Source organism: Peromyscus maniculatus, chromosome 15 (assembly GCF_049852395.1).
Source record: "Peromyscus maniculatus bairdii isolate BWxNUB_F1_BW_parent chromosome 15, HU_Pman_BW_mat_3.1, whole genome shotgun sequence".
NCBI classification, from domain to species: domain Eukaryota; kingdom Metazoa; phylum Chordata; class Mammalia; order Rodentia; family Cricetidae; genus Peromyscus; species Peromyscus maniculatus.
Genome location: NC_134866.1, coordinates 57,809,054 through 57,828,467, shown reverse-complemented (window position 1 = coordinate 57,828,467; position 19,414 = coordinate 57,809,054). Strand labels below are relative to the sequence as shown.

Here is a 19,414-nt window from a genome sequence, read left to right as displayed (position 1 = left end):
TAGAAGAAAGCTTCAGAAACACCGATTCAAAAATCAGGATAAATACATGTGATGTTGCTTAGTTTTGTAAATATCACAGGAATGGAATTGATGATGAAGGCAAATGTGAGATTAGACACACACAGTTGCTTTCGAACCAAAAAAACAAGATTCCCCACAAAGGGCCGCTGTATCAAACAGTAATAAAGAGCCTCAAGCAGTTGTCTGGGCTCACGCCAGTTTTCATGCTTTAATTCAGCTGCCCTGTGGTTCTTAGCTTTGACACTGAGATCTGCACGGCCACCAGAGATAATTATTTCAACCTTCAGGCCATCAGGCATTCATTTTTGATCATGGCTATGTAAGAGATGTTTTCTGCTTTCCAAGTCTTCCAAGTGGATATCAATAGAAGAGTAAAAAGGCGGCAGCAGCATTTGGAAGAACAAAACCCAAAACACTCTGCATTACAGAAGTGCAAACTGTCAGTTATCTACACAATTGTTTACCTGATACCGATCTAGAAGCCAAAATCTAAATATCGAAGTAACTATTGATACATGTACTCTGATATCAAGGGCATAAAGTCTACTTAAATATTTGTGCCAAAATACACAGTTTGTGTAATTTGATGGCAACACAGATAAGACAACATAAAATCCACAAACTAGAAAAATTACAATATGATGTGTTTTATGAAAAACTACAACCACCAATGTCGTTCACAAAAGTATGTATAGTCACAGAAGCCACAGACCAAATAGGATAACTTTCTGCAACTTAGTTTACATTTCTCTCCCTGGAACACACGGAGAAGCACTAGACCTCACTAAATGGTGCAATAACGCTGAAGGATGACAATAACATTTCAAGTACCCTACACACCTCAAATTTTGAAAGGATTTAGGTTTTCTTATTTATAGATTATTAATAAATAAAATGAGAAAGGGTGTGGCTTTATACATTCTATTGACACAAAATAGAAAAGGAAGTTGTAAAAATAACAGAAACAGGATGCATTATAATTTTTCTCAATATATTAAAGGATGAAACTTTTAAGTTGTTAAATATAGTACCAATACTATTCAATAAGAGGTCTGTCTGATATAGTAGATGACTGAAAGAGACAATTATGGATACCCTCAAAGAGTTGCCTCTGACCATATAAGCACAGTGGACAGTGGGTGTGATGACATAAACACAGTGGACAGTGGGTGTGATGGTGACATAAACAGTGGACAATGGGTGTGGTGACATAAACAGTGGACAGTGGGTGTGGTGGTGACATAAACAGTGGACAGTGGGTGTGATGATGACATAAACACAGTGGACAGTGGGTGTGATGACAAACAGTGGACAGTGGGTGTGGTGACATAAACAGTGGACAGTGGGTGTGGTGATGACATAAACACAGTGGACAGTGGGTGTGGTGGCACAAACCTTTAACCACTGCACTCATGCAGCAGAAGCAGGCAGATCTCTGTGAGTCTGAGGCCAGCCTGCTATACATAATGAATTCTAGGATAGCCAAGGCTACATCTAAAGACCTTGTCTCAGAAATCAAAAACAAAATAATAAACAAAAAAGTAGTAGTCATAATTATCAAGAAAGAAGCAGGAAGTACACTACCTAATTATATATGTGCCTAGGAATATTTCTAATAATTCCATGAGAAAAATAAATTTATTTTAAGAAACAGAGAAATTAAACTATGTTAACTATTATTTCAATGAGTTTGTAATTTTATCATTGTCTGCAAACACAGAATCTCAATTACCTATGATTCTCAATGCAGGAGAAGAAGGGAGGCAAACAGGTAGTGTCCTGAGCAATCTCATCCATGTTCAGCTTGAATTGAATACAAACTCTGTGCATTTGTTTGATTAGAAAGCAAAACAACAACAATTAAACAAGTTATCAAGAAGTATTAGCTTTCATAGTCTACAGAATGCCAAAGAAACAAAATTCCAAAAAGTTTTTAGGGCACCAGACCTTCAGTCTTCCAGAGCTCACATAACTGAAAGACTTAAAAACTCATTTAGTGTAAAAAAGAGAGAAAACAACACTTACAAACAAACAAAAAACAAGGCATATTAGTTATTATTTTTAATATACTATATATCACAATATGTAACCTCTCAAATATCAACAGGCAGGAGTGCTCTTAATACACTAGACCCTCAAAGAAAAATTACTGCCTTCACTAAAACCAAACAATTAAAACTGGCATTGAGGTGTGTATCCATAATCCCAGCACATATACTCGGGAGGCTCTAAAGCAGGAGGATTGGAGGTTTGGAATCAGCTTGGGCAACATGAAGAGATCCTGTAAAAAAAAAAAAAAAAGACAAAACATTTCAAAGGCAAACTGGTCCCTAAGCTTTTTGTGACTCAGGCCATATCATGCGTAAAATCTACAAAATAAATACTTATTAATCACTTATCTATGTTAAAATGCATTTTTGCAGGTGGTACATAGATAAGATACAGCAAAACAGAAAAGGGATGAAAAACAAGAATTGGTGCAGTTTGTAGGAGAAAACACATCTGTAATTTTCATTTTCCTAATCTCTCTTATTTCTGTATTCAATAAATTAACAGGCCAAACAGACTAATTGATGTTAAGATAGAATTACATAAAATTCTACACAAACTATTTTATTAATTATTTGTGTGTGCACACCACAGCATGCATGCAGAGATCAGAGGACACTTCCAAGGACCTGGGTCTCTCTTTCCACCATGTGGGTCCTAGGGATGGGATTTAAGTCATTAGGCTTTTCAGCCAGCACCTTCACCAACTAAACCATTGTGATGCTTAGAATGAAAATGGCCCCCACAGGCTCATAGGTAGTGGCCCTGTTAGGGAGTGTGCCACCTGGGGGAGGCTTTTCAGTATTAGATGCTCAAACTAGGCCGAGTGTAGCTGGAAAGTTTCTCTCCGGTCCAGCCCGGCCCATGGTCCCACAGCCACTTGTAAAATAATCACTCAGAAGCTTGTATTAATTATAACTGCCTGGCCATTAGCTCAGGCTCATTACTGACTAGCTCTTACACTTAACCCATAATTCTTATTTATATTTAGCCATGTGGCTGGGTCTCTCCCCTGCTGCCTACTGCTCTAGATGCAGAGCACTTGGCTCCTTCCCTGGCACCATGTCTGCCTGCACACCACCAAGCCTCCTCCCATGACGACAGAGGACTAAACTTCTGAACTCGAAGCCAGCTCTAATTAATATTTTTATTTATAAAAGTTACAGTGGTCATGGCATCTCTTCACAACAAAAAACCCTAACTAATACTGCCATCTTGCTGGAGCACACCCCACACTTCCCATCCCCCACTAATTTTTAGTAGGTTTTTTTTTTTCTTTTCTTTCTTTTTTAAGCAAGGTCTTATGAGTTCTTGCTGACTAGAGACCTGGTATGAAGACCAGGGTGGCCCCAGAATGCTGAGGACCTCAGGACCCTGAATGCTGAGATTATAAGCTCAGTTACCCCTCCTGATCTCATAATTCTCAATCTGAAAAGAGTAGTTGAGAATTATGGAAACCTACTCACAGGGTGGCTACTTAAGGCAGAAGATGAAGGATCATACATACATTTGATAACATAAGTATGTATACATGTATGTATGGATTTGGGTGTGTATTATATGTGTGGTATAAGTAGTTGTTAGTATGCTATATGCATGCACACACACACTCATGTGTGACCAGGGATGGATGTTGGAGGTCTTTCTTCTATCACTATCTTCTTCATTGATTAGGTTAGGCTGCTGTCAATGAGCCCAGAAATCGGCCTGTCTTCCCTGAGGTTTCCCACCACCAGCACTGTGGTTACAGATACAACTCGGTGCTGGGGGTCTAAATTCAGATTCCCATGCCTGTAAAGAAGGCTCTTGACTGTGTGAGCCCCATCCTCAGCACTCACCCACATATAGTGGGATACTAGCTTTACACTTGTTGCCTGAAGAGAAACCACCTATCAGATGCTCTACTACTACTGTAAATTCAAAGTCTTAGTTATAAGACAAGTAAAGGAAAGACAATCAAAGCAGATAGATAGATAGATAGATAGATAGATAGATAGATAGGTAGATAGATAGATAGATAGATAGATAGATAGATAGATAGATAGATAGATAGATAGATAGAGATAGATAGATAGATAGATAGATAGATAGATAGATAGATAGATAGATAGATAGATAGATATAACATGTAAGGCATGTGATGGGCATTTAGAACCTTGATCATTATAACTTCAAAATGAAAAAAGAAATTAAAAAAAAAAAACACTCCTGTCCCCTCGATTTCTTGCTGCACTAGGACTCAGATTCAGGTTTAATGAAGTTCTGGGTTTGTGCAGTAATTGGAAGGCACTGTGATTGAGAGCAGCACTTGAAGCCATGCTCCTGATACTGAACATACAACACTACATTCTCTGTCCCTGAAAGTTTTTTCACTCGGAATAATAATGATAATAATAATACACAGACAAAACAAGGTATTTATGCCTTCTTTTGTTATTGTAAATACCTTTGTTTTTACTACTGTGGTTTTGGGTCATTTTTCCTTATGATATTTTTGTCTGTGCAAAATTGCTTATTAAAGCAGGCCACTGTAATCATGACTGTCTCCATTAGGTGTAACACATCACCTCACCTTTGGTACTTGGCAGCTCATCATATGGATCTTTTTTCCCATGTCTTCTTTCATCTTACATACTCCTTTTTTCTTTTTCTTTTTTTTTTTTCATATTCCATTTTGTTTTTGGTTTTAGTTTCTGTCTTAGTTAGGGTTTCTATTGCTGTGAAGAGACACCATGACCATGGAAACTCTTATAAAGGAAAACATTTAACTGGGGCTAGCTTATGTTTTCAGAGATTTAGTCCATTATTGTCATAATAGGACATGGCATCATGCAGGCAGACATGGTGCTAGAGAAAGAGCAGAGAGTTCTACATTTTATCCACAAACAGCAAGGAGAGACTGTGTATCTCACTGGGCGTGGCTTGAGCACATAAGACCTCAAAGCCCACCCCACAGCGACATACTTCTTCCAACAAGGCCACACCTACTTCAACAAGGCGACACCTTTTAATCCCACCACTCCCTATGTGCCAAGCATTCAAACACATGAGTCTCTGGGGACCATTCCTATGCAAACCACCACAGTTTCTCTTTTTGGGGACTTACTTTGCCTTAGCTAGTAAATCTCTTAGTGATGAATGTCCTAAGTGGTGTGAAGGCTGTAAATGGACAATGGTCTTTACAGGTAGTGTAAATAATGTCAAAGAGATACATTTAGTAGTCTTCCTTCTTAGACAATACAGGAAGCTATCTTAAGTACTTTCAACTACATATGACTAAAAATGTTGAAAGCCACTGAATACCCATGAAGAATCCTAATACATAGCACAGGAATGAAAACTCATAAATAATAACAACAGCTTGTACTTACTGAATGCCCACATGATTGGCACTTTAAGCACTTTGCATGCATTTTATCATTTAATCATTGCTAAAATCCTTCAAGAAAAAGATATTGCTAATAACTACCTTTATCTTACAGCTGTACAGTTGGAGAACTGGGATCAGTCTCTTGTTGGTTCCAACACTGACTAATAGGGATCAATATGATACTGTTGGGGGGCAGTGTAATAAGTGCTTCCTAATTTTAATTATGATATTTGTTCTGCTTTTAAATGCCATAGCATACATAGACGGGTAGTCCCTTTGGCTCTGTAATGATCCTGTGTCACTTAGTGGTCAGATATATCTTAAAAGGTATAATTAGAAATACCAGTATTCGTTGGGCAGCAGTGGTGCATGTCTTTAATCTTAACACTCAGGAGGCAGAGCCAGGGAGATCCTGTGAGTTCGAGGCCAGCCTGGTGTACAGAGCGAGATCCAGGACAAGCATCAAAACTACACAGAGAAACCCTGTCCCGAGAAAGAAAAAAGGAAAAGAAATACCCATATTCATTAGCTAAAAAGGCAGCGCATTTGTCTGCCTTGCACGTGTGCAGGCACTGTGCAGCTGCCACACCTCGTGTCCACAGGTGCTGTAGCCCTGTTGTATCCGGAAGATGGTTTGTCCTTGGAGTCATCCACCACCTCGGAAGCTACAATCTTTCTGCCCCCTCTGCATCAGGAGAAGTGATCTCAAGAAGTGATGCAAAGTCCCACCCATAGTCAAGGTTGACACCTGCTAGAAAAGGGAAAATCAATTCTCTCCAATGGAGTGTCACTGGGTATATCAACCACACCGATGGTTAGACCCCTTTTCAGAGGAAGTTGGCAAAAGAAAATGGCCTTCTAGATTTGTTGTCGCTTCTGTGGGCTTTTTGTTTGGTTTGGTTTTGGCTTTCTTTTTTTCGCTTCCTTTTTTATTTTTTTGCTTGTTTTGATTTTTGTGGTATTTTTGTTTGTTAAACTGAGAGCAATAAATTGGGTGGATAGGGAGGTGCAGGGAATCTGGACGGAGTTTGTGGTTGGGTAAACATTTATCAAAATATATTACCTAGAAAACATTTTAAATAAAAAAGCAGTTCATTGTAAACAATCCATCCCCACAGGACCACTTGCTAAAATGTAAGCTTCCATCAAGGATGGATGTATTTGGACCGTCAGTTTTTCTTTAGCAAAGCTCTACCTAGAAGGAGAAAAACTTGATGCTGAAACTGCTTTTGGTCCCCTGATGACTCCCTTGTCTTCATGGAAGGAGCAAGGGTGAGGTTCAGACTCCCACAGGAGTGTTTTGACTGTTTAGCCTTGCTTTCCTAGACTGCATTTGAAGATGGCTCATACTACAGACACAACCAAGTTCTTTTGCTTTTACTTTTTACTGAAGGAAAAAACAAAAAGTAAAGATATAATTAGGGGACAGAGTTGTTTAACCAAACACCTTGAGAAATCACTATAAAGTTATATGACAGCTTCTTCTGCAAGATTCATTTTGAGTTCAAGAACTGCAGCACACACTATGATTTTGGATAATTTCATTACATTATTATTACTAGGTTGAATAGAAAAGGGCCACTAAGCTGTGGGGTGGCGGCGGCAGTGGTGGTGGTGGTGGCGGCAGTGGTGGTGGTGGTGGCGGCAGTGGCGGCGCATGACTTTAATCCCAGCACTCAGGAGGCAGAGCCAGGTGGATCTCTGTGAGTTTGAGGCCAGACTGGTCTACAGAGCGAGATTCAGGACAGCCAGAGCTACACAGAGAAACCCTGTCTTGAAAAAACAAAAAAAAAAAAAAAAAAAAGAAAAGAAAAGAAAGAAAAGACAAGACAAGACAAGAAAAAAGAAAAGAAAAGAACCACTAAATATAATCTTAATGATGTAGGTACAATTCTTGACTTGTCCTTTTCGGTTTCTAATGAAATATACAGATACAAGAAGAAATCTTTTAAAAGACTAAGCAGAAACATTTTCTGTATTCAATAATACTGTTTAGATATATGAATTGGCTCTAATAGAAAGAAACTATTCAAGTGAGAATACAGGTATTGACAAAAGGATAATGTGATTACTTTAATGAATGCTAGGGAGCTGGTGATAGATATTTAGTGATTTGAAAAACAAACCAATATAAACATCATTGCTATAGATCCATTCATTCATCAATTAATCAAGTAATTTTCTGAATCAGTATATGAATGAGCTTCAAAGAAACACAATGATGAGTATTATTTTGTAATAAAAATACTGTTTTGTGCCTTCTAATTTGACAAAAGCACTTTGTGTGGATAAAGTCTAATATAGTTTAAGGTGAAAAACAAAAGATAAACAAGGCACACCTTTAAAAATAAGACTGCGGTATATACCCATACTGTAACAAAAATAGGTTATACCATAAATCATTGAAAAAAAAGGAGTGAAATAACAAATGTTAAACCTAGAAATGTAGGTAACAACATTCACGTATGCTGACAAGATGCGAAGTAAAATAAAGCAGTAAAAATACAAGTGAAACTCAGCAACAATAAATACAATTAAATTTTGTCCTTAAAAGTTGGTTTTAATAGTAAAGTCTATGAGAGATGTAGCCAATTTGGGCGAATGCTTTTTCAACATATGAGAGACCCTGGGTTGATCACAAGCACCACAAAAACTGGGCATCGTACCACCTCCCTATACTCTCAGAACTCATGAAGTAGAAAAAGAGGAATCAGAAACTCAAGCTTATCCTAGGCTACATAGTGAGGTTGAAGCCAGGCTGGGATATTCAAGGCCCTGTCCCAAAAATAAATGAAAAAGAAAATTAAAAATGTGTTCCAATGCATTAAAAAGAAATGCTAGTAGGGCCTGTGAGCGAGAATGAACCTGAAAGGCTCCTCACTAGAGACTAGATTTCACCGTACCATTAGGAGCCATGCAGCTTCCGAAAGAGAGAAGAAACCGACAGACCTACCCAGCTTGATACCTATGAACCAACATGGCATAATAACCTTGAGGGGGCAACAGTGGTGCACATACCGTGGCTGTACAAGCAGCTCACTATTTGGACTTAAGACACACTCAACAAGGGGGAAATCATGCCTGGAACTGGACACCTACCTAACTATGCTGGGGAAATGAAGTCTTGGGTCTTAGAAGAGAACCTACAACCACCACTTTACTAAACCAGTGTAATAGCTTATTGCATTCTAAATATCTGTCATCATATCTACAGATAAATGTAATTCCCAACCTCATCAAAGAAACTTCTCTTTGCAATGGAAAAAACCATTACAAAAAAAATATAACCAACCAAAATGTAGAATTGTGTAGCCCAATACCAGTGGATAAATCTATAAAACATCTTCCTGTGGTGGTAATCTAATTGTACTGAATTATTATTTTGATTGTATGTTAATAAATAAAGTTGTCCGGGGGTCAGAGCTATTAGAGCCATAGCAAGAGTGTGGCGGTGGTGGCACACGCCTTTAATTCCATAGATATCTGTGTGTTCAGGGTCAGAGCTATTAGAGCCATAGCAAGAGTGTGGCGGTGGTGGCACACGCCTTTAATCCCATAAGATCTCTGTGTGTTCAGGGATATAGTCAGCATTGGAGACATATGCCTTTAAGACCTAGGGGGCTGTACATTCAGACAGTGACGAGGCAGTCATGTGTTTGGGTTTACAACCAATGAGAAGGCAGAACAACATACTATAAAAAAACGAACCGACAGGAAGTAGGTCTCTTTTTTCGCGAAGCTGGGACAGCAGGAGGAAGGGTGAGATTTTAGCTCTGAGCTCTGACCTCTCGGCTTTCTCTTTTACATTGTTTCTGTGTTTCTTATTTAATAAGACGGTTGATTACATCTACATCTTCCACACCTAAAGCTCATGGAAAATTGTTGAAGAGGGGGCAGAAAGGTTGCAAAAGTCAGGGGATTAAGGAGTTTGCTGTGATCATGTCTTCTACTAATGTCAGAAGCTACACCTATAACATCTCATCAACATGACTGCCTAATGTGAGCTGAACAAGGACAACGTCAATAGACATGCCAAAGTGGATGCAAGAAAGACCATGAAGCCTCAAGCCAACATAAAGAACTATAGGCAACTTAGGAATGCCAAAAATGAGAGAAATAGTCTTCCTCAGGGAAGAACACACCAACTGGTTATCTAACACGAAATGATCAGCTCTGAAAATATACATGCAGTACATTATACAACCTGAGCAGGTTATATTTAGGAATATACATGTATATACATATTCATATATGTATCTAACAACAATTAGTGAAAAAGTGGCATGAATTTGAAAAAGCAGAAAATGGTACAAAGAAGGGTTTAGAGAGAGAAAAGGGAAGGAAGAAAAGATAGTTATATTATAACCTCAATCAAAGAATTAGAAAAGAGAATAGGCAAGATTTTGGAAACCCAAGAAGACTGGAAGTATGAACACGCAAAGCAGAAGAGAAAGTCAGGCAAACACTTGTGTTGTTCATGGCGTCCTGACTAAGCACACATAGAGAAGATGACTGCGCAGCACAACAGCAGGATGCTCCCTGTGAAAACAGCCATCCAAGGACTTCATTTCTTCAATCAGTAAACCTCATGAACAATTACACTGTCCACTTATTAGTATGGCACTTTCAGAGAGAGCTTATACAAAATATGTTCATAAATATACTTACAAAATTCTATACTGCCTCAAAAAATTGAAAGATACAGTTTTTACTTGTAATAGTCTTCCAGAATTTCACATATATAATTTCATTATCTATGATCAAAGACTTCCTAGTTCTTTCATTGAAATGTCTGGGAGTTAAGTGTGCATAATATAAAGACCATAGCAGGAATTCACTGTATTAGTCATTAGAAGATTGACAGTTGACCTTTAACTTAAACACGATCAGCTTGTGATCATATACAGCAGTGGCTCTCAACCTCCCTAATGCTGCAACCTTTTAATACAGTTCCTCATGTGGTGGTGACCCCCAGCCATAAAATTATTTTTGTGCTACTTCATAACAGTAATTTTGCTATTATTATGAATCATAATGTAAATATCTATGTTTTCCCATGATCTTAAATGACCCCTGTGAAAGGGTCGTCAGACTTCCCTGGAGTCATGACCCACGGGTTGAGAACCACTGATATATAAACCTTTGGTACATCTCTGAAAACAGCAGGACTTGCTTGCTGCTTCCAGGGAGCAGTTATTAGCACGTGAAACACTAGGATGAGCAAATTAAAGATACTAGGAGCTCTTGCATACTGGGAGTTAATGATACTCGAAGAAAGAAAATACAAAGAATTAACAAAATTAGTTAAGAGTGTTTCAATCTTAACTTGAACAAGCCTAAAACAAGGTTGGAAAATGAGTTTGGGAAGTATTTCATAGAAAAATGAAGGATCACAATCAGCAGAACTTTAAATGTAGTAGATAAGGTAATCAATATAAGAGATATGCATGTACTTATCATAGTATAACATATATTAGAAACTCAATAAAATACTTACTCTTTTATAGATGCTTCTATTTTATTCCATGACAGAATATTCTAAGTAAATCTCTGTCAAAACTATTCCTATATGCCACAAAGGTAATTACTATGGTAAAAGAAAGGCTATGCTAAATGGTATTTATTTTTTAAATCTAAATAAAATCATAATAGTAACAGTTGCTTGGTTAAAACATTACTGTTGTGAAGAAGTATTTTAGTCATATATTTTTTATTTAACTGGGAATTAGTAAAAAAAAAAAAAGTTGAATAGTAAGTATGTAGATTATTTGTTCTATTCTATAAAGGGTAAATACAGCAGCCAGGGCTTGAGATAGGGTACAAAGAACGTTTCCATGGTTACATGCTTTCCCATATCAAATTAGAGCAGAATTTGTGTACAAGAGGTTTGTTGACAGCCTACATAGGCCATAAAAAGAATGGAAGGCTAGGAGTTTAAAATCTAAATATATTCTGCAAAGTCTGTTGAGAAACGGGGGGAGGAAGCAGCATCAGGAGAGGAGCAGATTACTTAAGAGTTTCAGATGTCACTTCATGAAAAGATCAGTGTTTCTTTTAGCTGTGGTTTGGAGGAGTAGCCCTAAATGTACGATCATTTACCGCCTCAACACACACAAAGACTCCTCAGTACAGCATTACCACAGGTACTAAGAAGAGCCATTACCTGGCACACTTCAAGTGTCAGCTTTACCACATGCCCAATCTTGCAAATGTCACACCACCACATATCATACACCTGCCCCTATTATTCCTATGGCCATTCACCATGAGTCAACTCTCTTTCAGAGTATGTTAATAATACAAGTTGGGCTATACAACAACTCACAAATTATAACAAACATGTTCAAAGTAAACTTAAGCAATTCTGATAAGTGTTCACATACAGATTTTCCCTTACAAATGAGAAAGGATATCTATATATTTGAGTAATTTCCTGTTTTATGAACTGGTCCACAAAGGATTGGGATATTTTGTCCACATCTCTGTATTTTAACTGTAGACACCTGGGAGCAAAAGATTCTTACATGATCACTGAAGTAAAATTTTCAACTAAAGCTGATAAAGTAGCCAGTATTCTCTTTTGGTAGATATCAATAAAAATAACGAATTAAAAATATTTTATAAATTAAAACAACTAGACAGTTATGAGAACTAAAATACATACCCACCAAAACAACAACACATGACAGAAACCCAAATAATTATGTGTTTTCTCAAAAATTGCCAACTAAAACTAGTTAATTCTCTGGTATGATTTTTTTTTTCAACAAAAACTAGGCCAAGCTGCTGGTTTTCAGCTGAAAATTGATACAGAATGAAGTTGAACCATTCATGGTATATTGAATAATCAGGAGTCAAATGATCAAATGTACTACTGGCAGCCAAATGGACAATACTGTACTTCTAGTACATGTATTTTTAGTGACACAGCAAATTTTGCGAAGCAAAAGCTTCACACGTAAAGTCGGTATCGTTAAAACAAAGGTTGGAAAGCACACTGAATCACTCCTCCCAGTGACACAGTTCACTGCAGCCCTTACAGACTCCGCTCTGTCCTTACTGCCTTTTCGGGAAGGACTTTCTTGGTAAGTTTATTATCAACTTTTTAGTGGAAAAATAAGCCTCATTATAACATTTTATTCAAGTGTATAATTGTATTTTGATCATATTCACTTCCTCATTACTTTTTTTTATCTGTCTCCCAGTGTTCACTGGCTTCCTTCCTTGACCCAAAAAATCCTCTTCTGCTTTGTGTAATGTGTGTGTGTGTGTGTGTGTGTGTGTGTGTGTGTGTGTGTGTGTGTGTGTGTATGGCTAGATTTCACATAACAGAAAACATGTAATATTTGACTTTTGAGTAAGTGACTTCAGAAAAAGTGGTCAGAATATGGGAAGGCACAGGCAGAAACATTTTAAAAACATGTAGCTCCTGACCAAGACTGAAGTGCTTCAAGAAGCAAGAAAAGAATATGTGTAGGTGAAGACCTGACTTGACCAAGTAGCTAATGGAAATACTAGTTGATAAGTGTTATATACATTCCTTTGTCAAGGCTAAGGGTAACTTATAGACTGTATGTGTGTATCAGGTACCATGTAAGGAAAAAGTATTCTCTAAAATGATTGCCTGCTGGGGAACATGTTTTATGTTTCAATTAATGATGCTGGCCACACTCGGTATATTTTAAGGAGACTTCCTTCAACTGAGAAGAAACTTCTCCTGTGTTCTCAGGAAAACAGTTAATGAAAATTATCTTTTCTGGTTAAGTACTCTGCAGTGGAATGCATGAATTCTATAAAATATTTTAGAGTTGTTCCTTGGACACCATAGAGAAAGAATAACTAAAATTCAGGAATAAGGATGAGGGATGTAGCTCAGTAGGCAGTGCTTTCCTAGGACATAAAAGACCCTGAATTTTATCCCAAGAATGTGGGGGCAGAGAAGAGGAGAGGGGAGGGGAGAGGAGGGGAGGAGATGGGAGGCCAGACAGAGTTCTAAAGTTTATGAGCTGGGTGTGGAGACTGCTCTGTGGATAGAGTGCTTGCTCTAAGCCTGAGACCTGAGTTCAGATCCCCAGAAGCCAGTATCACTGAGTGTCCTTTGAAAGTCTAGCACTCCCAAGGCAAGAAGAAAGGCAGAGACAGGAAAATCTCCACGAGCTCAGAGATGAGCTAGCCTGGTATATGCATATATGCAGTGGCAAGCAAGAAACCCTATCACAAACAAGGTAAAAAGGACTGAGGATGAATACCGGCCCCCAAAAGCATTCCAGTTGTGTTCATTTACCACATTCTCTCTCTCTCTCTCTCTCTCTCTCTCTCTCTCTCTCTCTCTCTCTCTCTCTCTCTCTCTCACACACACACACACACACACACACACACACACACACACGAGACAGAAAGTTTAAAAAGTTTGAAAATTAAATATATCAGTTTTTAAAACATAGAAACAAGAATGTTTAAAAAAAGCTTCTTTGTAAAGTTAAAACAAATATATTTTCTTCTTAAAACATAAAAATGAATGGATTGTGGATTGTATATGTAGTCTAGACAGTTGAAAATGCACTGTTTTCTGCAGATATATATGAGAAAGAATCTTTATTCTCCAAATTTATCCTTTACCTCAAACTCAGTGAGAGACAGAAAAGATGGTTGGGCACTGTGGCACACACCTTTGAACACAGTACTCCAGAGGTAGAGGCAGGAAAATCTCTGTAAGTCTGAGGCCAGTCAGGGAGACATAATGAGACTCTCTTTCTCAAGAATAATAATAAAAAAAAAAAAGACAAAACAAAAAAAAAATAGAAGAAATGGAAAATCTGAGATTGCAAAGCAAAAAATTTGGGCATGTTTCTAAAAGTAGAGAAGAGCATTTATGGACCTCATGCAGAAAACCATGTACATGCAGGTAAATTCCTAACAGCCCTGTTATGAAAGAATAAACCTCTCAAATGGGGAAGGCTTAGACAGATACACAGGCCTAATAAATATACCATGTAAGAGAATAAAAATAAATGAAAGGACAAAATCTTATTTGACTCTTAATTCTAGTTTCAGTTAATATTATGCCACTTAAGACACATTAGTTCCTTGGTATTTATTCATTGGTTTGGTTTGGTTTGGTTTGGTTTAATTCAAGACAAGCTCTCATTATGTAGCTAGGCTGGCAAAGAACTCTATATTCTCCTGCTTCAGCCTCCTAAGAGTTGGATTATATGTATGCATCACCATACCTCATTGCATTTTATTTCTGGAATCTTCATGCAGGTTCTGTCCCACAGGTCTCTGTTCAAACTCTATGGAAGGGAAGTACTATGTGACCACTAAATTCAAGTATCTATTTTGGAGTATGACAGCATGAAGAATACAATAGAAAGTCTTTTCACTCCTGACCTTTGCAATACATACATCCCCACATACCAACACACAATGACTCCATGATGTAAAAAGGAAGCAGCATATCAGAAAGGAAGTGATGATGACCATGAAAGGTGACTTATAAGTTCACAAAGGGACCTACTAAGCAGAAAGGAAATAGTCGGTTACAGGTCCCAGTCTCCATTTCTTCTAGAATGGCAATGTAGCTTACAGAGAGGCATACTGGCAAATGTATGTTACTGATATGCAAAGATAAATTCTACCTAATGAAAAATGGAAAAGTTGGAGATGTTAGAACAAGTAAAAGTAGTGATATTTTTAAAAAATGTAAATATAACTTAAATTAAATGTCTAGCATATACAGAAACGAATTTAAAAATAAGTGTACTCTAGTTAGGTGGATCATCAACTTGAGAACAATTAAGTAATCTTAAACTGTAGATGAGATTTCTCTCGATAGAAAGGCTTCCTTTTCCATAAGTCTAGTATTATGTTACATTTTAAGTTCCAACAGCATGACCTATTAGTTTCTAAAAAATAACACCACTGCTTCTTTAAATTATTCTGAAATAAACTCAGCTTCTTCCTTCTAGACCACAATAGAGTTAATATGTATCTTCTACAAAACATTACATATTTATTTAGCTATGAAACATGATAAATATATACACTCTATTATAGCTCTCTCTACCTAAATAAGCATAGAGCGCATCGATATTAGTTCCTGAATTCACTTCAGAAAAAGCAAACAGCACTTAAAAGTGTCGTGATTTTCCTAAGGCCACTCCTCACTGGCCCTCCGCCGCCTGTGGGAAGACTGGCAGCACTGCGTTCCTTTACTGTGTCACCCATGCTCAGAGAAACTACTAAGAAGGAAATATCAATTCTTTACTATCAGCCGACACAGGAGCAAGCCACCAAGGAAAAACTCTTCTGCTTTACATGTCCCTATTTCTTTCTTCAAAGAGATGTGTTTGCCACCCAATCAAAACAGCATCCACGGTAAAATCATGAAAAGAAATATCCCATTCAACATTTCTATACCAAATTTGCATGTCTGCTTTTCTTCTCATTTTAAGCTGATAAAGAACTACTAGTTTTCTTCATTATAAACACAAACAGCTGTGAGGTGAGTGAAGGGAATGAAATGAATAAGGTTGAGAAGCCCTGGCTTCTCCTTCCACCTTCCCTTTGCTGTTACTATCTACACCACCTTAGGAAAACCTGATGAACACTCTTAAGTCTTAGTTTCTACATCTGTAAAATGGGGTTAATAGTAAGTGCTGCATTTTTTGCCTCAAGTAACACAGAATATATAGTGACATTTTGTAAAAATGCTGATGACATAAATAAATTCGACTCTAATAAGAGGCCAAAATATCAAAATTACAGGAAAAACCATTATACATGCTAATATTGAATTAAAATTTCAGTGCCTTAAAATTACGTCAATTATATTAAGATTTGCTTTAGCCTCTAATAACTGAAAGGATAATCTGCTACTTCTGCTAACACCAAAAAAATTTGCAAGTTTCTTAAGTGATGAGATAAAGAACTTCAGAAAGCCAGGAATGTGAGCAGACTTTGTTCAGGAAGAAAATAAATGTATCTTCAATAGGCAAGAGAAGGATGCCTACCTGTCCTTCAAAGCACAGATGTTCAGCAGTTCTTGTTGGCCCTTGGCAAATACTAGTGCACACCAATGTTTTACTTCAAAAGATTTGGGGCATTTGATCGTTCTCTATATGTTATGTATAGACAAATGTGTAAGGAAAACACCCATGTATATATATCTAAGGCTAGCCCAAATTGAAAGTATGGTTCAGAGAGCTAGGGTGTATTATACAGAAACAAAATATGATCTTGGCCCTGCCAAGAATTGTGAGAGTCAGTGAGGGCCAGAGTCATAAAAAGGTTCTTGTATCTGAGCCCCCACTGTGAAAGCACCCCTAATAAGAGATGCCCCAGCCCCAGTGCATGCTTAATTTTGATTCTGTCACTCAGGATGTATCCTAAGTCACAGCATAAAACCAAGAACTGTGCACACTTTTAAAAAAAACCTTAAGGAGAAAATGATACAGTTTTAAGTCATTTCACTCACTTATTCATAAAGACTCTACTTCACATATTAATGTTTATATTTACATCCCTTAAATGCAATTCTCAAACTTTTCAGCTACTGTAGCAAAATACCTGACATACTCTACCTTTTCTCTGAAGCTATATCACCTGTAAGTAGACAATGGAGTTTGGTGGCTATGGATACAGAGTACAGACTCCCATAATTTTAAAACTATATAAATGGAATCATTTACCATTTTATAGATAAAACACTGCTATTTATGACAGAATATTACCTTCAGTTTGAACATGTCTTGACACGAAAAGAAAGTCAAAACAATGTTAGACTGTTTTAAATGGAAAATTGCTTTTATACCACTTTAAATGTAACATTAAAACCTGCTAACTGTGTTAGAAGGGAAGCAGCTTATACTTTCTTTTAACAACATTTCTCCTAACCAGAAAAGATAAAGTATTACTATCAATTTTAAATGCACACTGTAATTTTTTAGGTTAGTACTTGATCACTCAAGCATTGCTTCTTTAGTATGATAAAATATTGAAAGATAATAAAATTCAGAATACTTTTTGGAAAAGCAAAAAATTGACATGCTAATCATACATTAATATTTCAGAAACATCCCTCAATAAATGAGTTACTATCATTATGATATTAATATAAATCAAAATTTGAAATTGTTTATGTGGATTCTGGAAGCACTCTATGTATATATAAAATACTCAATAAATGTTTGCAGGAACATAATTAATGAAGACTTTAGAACTGTATAAGAATATGAACTCCTGTTACTGTCTTGACAGAGAACTTAGCTCTCACACTGTTTTTATAGACATTTTTCAAACATGAAGTATTAGTCTATAATGAAGATGTTAGGAAATGAATCCAAAGTACCTTTTAAGTTATAAAGTATATGATTATCATTAAGATGAGGTGTAGATCTCATTTCAAGAAAATTAAATTTCTGTTTAAAAACAGGCATTACTTAATCAAACGAAGTCATAATATAGAGGTGTTTGTACTTTGCTAGCCTTAAGTGAACTGCAGAATTTCTAAACTGCTGCTGAGCTGCTACCAAAGCCCTGGTCAGCACGCTGTGTCTAAACATACTATAGTTGATCCTATAAGATTTAATGTAATGTTCTCAAGTTATTTCCTCTCGAAGAGTAATAATAGGATGGCAACACATAACAGACAAATTCTGTTTTATGCAGAGATGATGAGAACAAAAGTAAAAGAATTCTAATGAGTGTGAAGGGCTCTCTCTCTTAAAATAAGTTTCTTTGCACTACAGAATTGTGTTTCAAAATACCAACTTCCCTGATGTCTTTCAAAACTTTAAGTTAATAAAAAGTGTTAAAAGCTGAGAAAAGTATCCTTTGAGAATGCTTCTGGAATGAACAGAACACCTTGAATTTCTGAGTTAAAAATTTAAATTTTAGTAAGAGATTTTTGATAAGTATTAATAAAAATGAGCTATTTTATTAGAAAACTTATAAATAACAAGCATGTCTTCAAAATTTCAAACATAACTTTGAGTCTATACTAAGACAAGTGAATTCTGCAAAACATCATGAGTGATATCTCAGGAAATAATATGTCAGAGAGAGTTCCCTGGACCAGCTAGTGTCTCCTTGCTAACATGCCACTGCAGTGGAGAGCATCAACCTGTGATGTTAAACGATAGTGCCAAACCACATAGAAAAAGTCAATTTTTAACTAAGAGCTTCATTAAATCACAGTAAAAATGTAATTATCTGTTTTTTTCATATTTTGAATGAATGAGAACAAAGGAAAAAACAAATACTCTTAAAAATTGAAAACCCTAAATTATTGATTCTCTACACAAGTCTCATTCTAAGACTATTGAAATAATGGTTCCTAGTTCTTGTGCTCAAATCCAAAATAAACCTTGAGTTGTCCACAATCTCTTCTATGCACTGTGGTCCAGAAATTAATCATCATCAAAAAATTGTAAGGAGGATGCAAATGAAAATTCCTGGAGATATGATAGTCTTATACTACTCCAAATGTATGAATGATCATTTTCAGTTTCGATAGATAGATAGATAGATAGATAGATAGATAGATAGATAGATAGATAGATAGATAGATAGACAGACAGATAGGCAGGCAGACAGACATATACATAGAGTATTAAAGGTAATTGTGGAATAGTGAAAGATAAAACAGCCTTCCCTGCCTAAGATAAAATACAGAACAAAGAATAAAATCAATGTAATTCTTTTTTAAGCAAATAATTACCTATGGAACTTTTTTAAGTCTCAAAAAATGGCATTTAAATTTTTCCAAAGGAATATAATTATCTATAATGAACAAAATGACTAATTCTCAGCTATTCAAATCTAATGTGATTAAAAAAATGGTTCTATAAAAAAGAATGCATATTAGCTATACAAACCGCAAGAAACCTTGATTCTTTGCTTTTAGGTATCATTTACAGTGATACAGCTTTCAGCTAATTCGGCTGTGAGTATTCCATAAGTAGCCACTAAGCA

General features: G+C 36.6%; 1 protein-coding gene and 1 long non-coding RNA gene across 13 annotated transcripts in view; one reads left to right on the top strand and one right to left on the bottom strand.

The window, feature by feature from the left end:
* Positions 1-1,044, top strand: part of LOC143268687 (uncharacterized) — a 17,526-nt gene extending 16,482 nt beyond the window's left edge. Inside the window, exon 4 of the long non-coding RNA XR_013044780.1 lies at positions 1-1,044. This exon is cut by the window's left edge and continues 247 nt beyond it. This is a non-coding gene — a long non-coding RNA (uncharacterized LOC143268687).
* The window catches only part of Arb2a (ARB2 cotranscriptional regulator A), a 448,678-nt gene that overhangs the window by 258,686 nt on the left and 170,578 nt on the right, over positions 1-19,414 (bottom strand). The gene's annotated exons all lie outside the window — the stretch shown is intronic.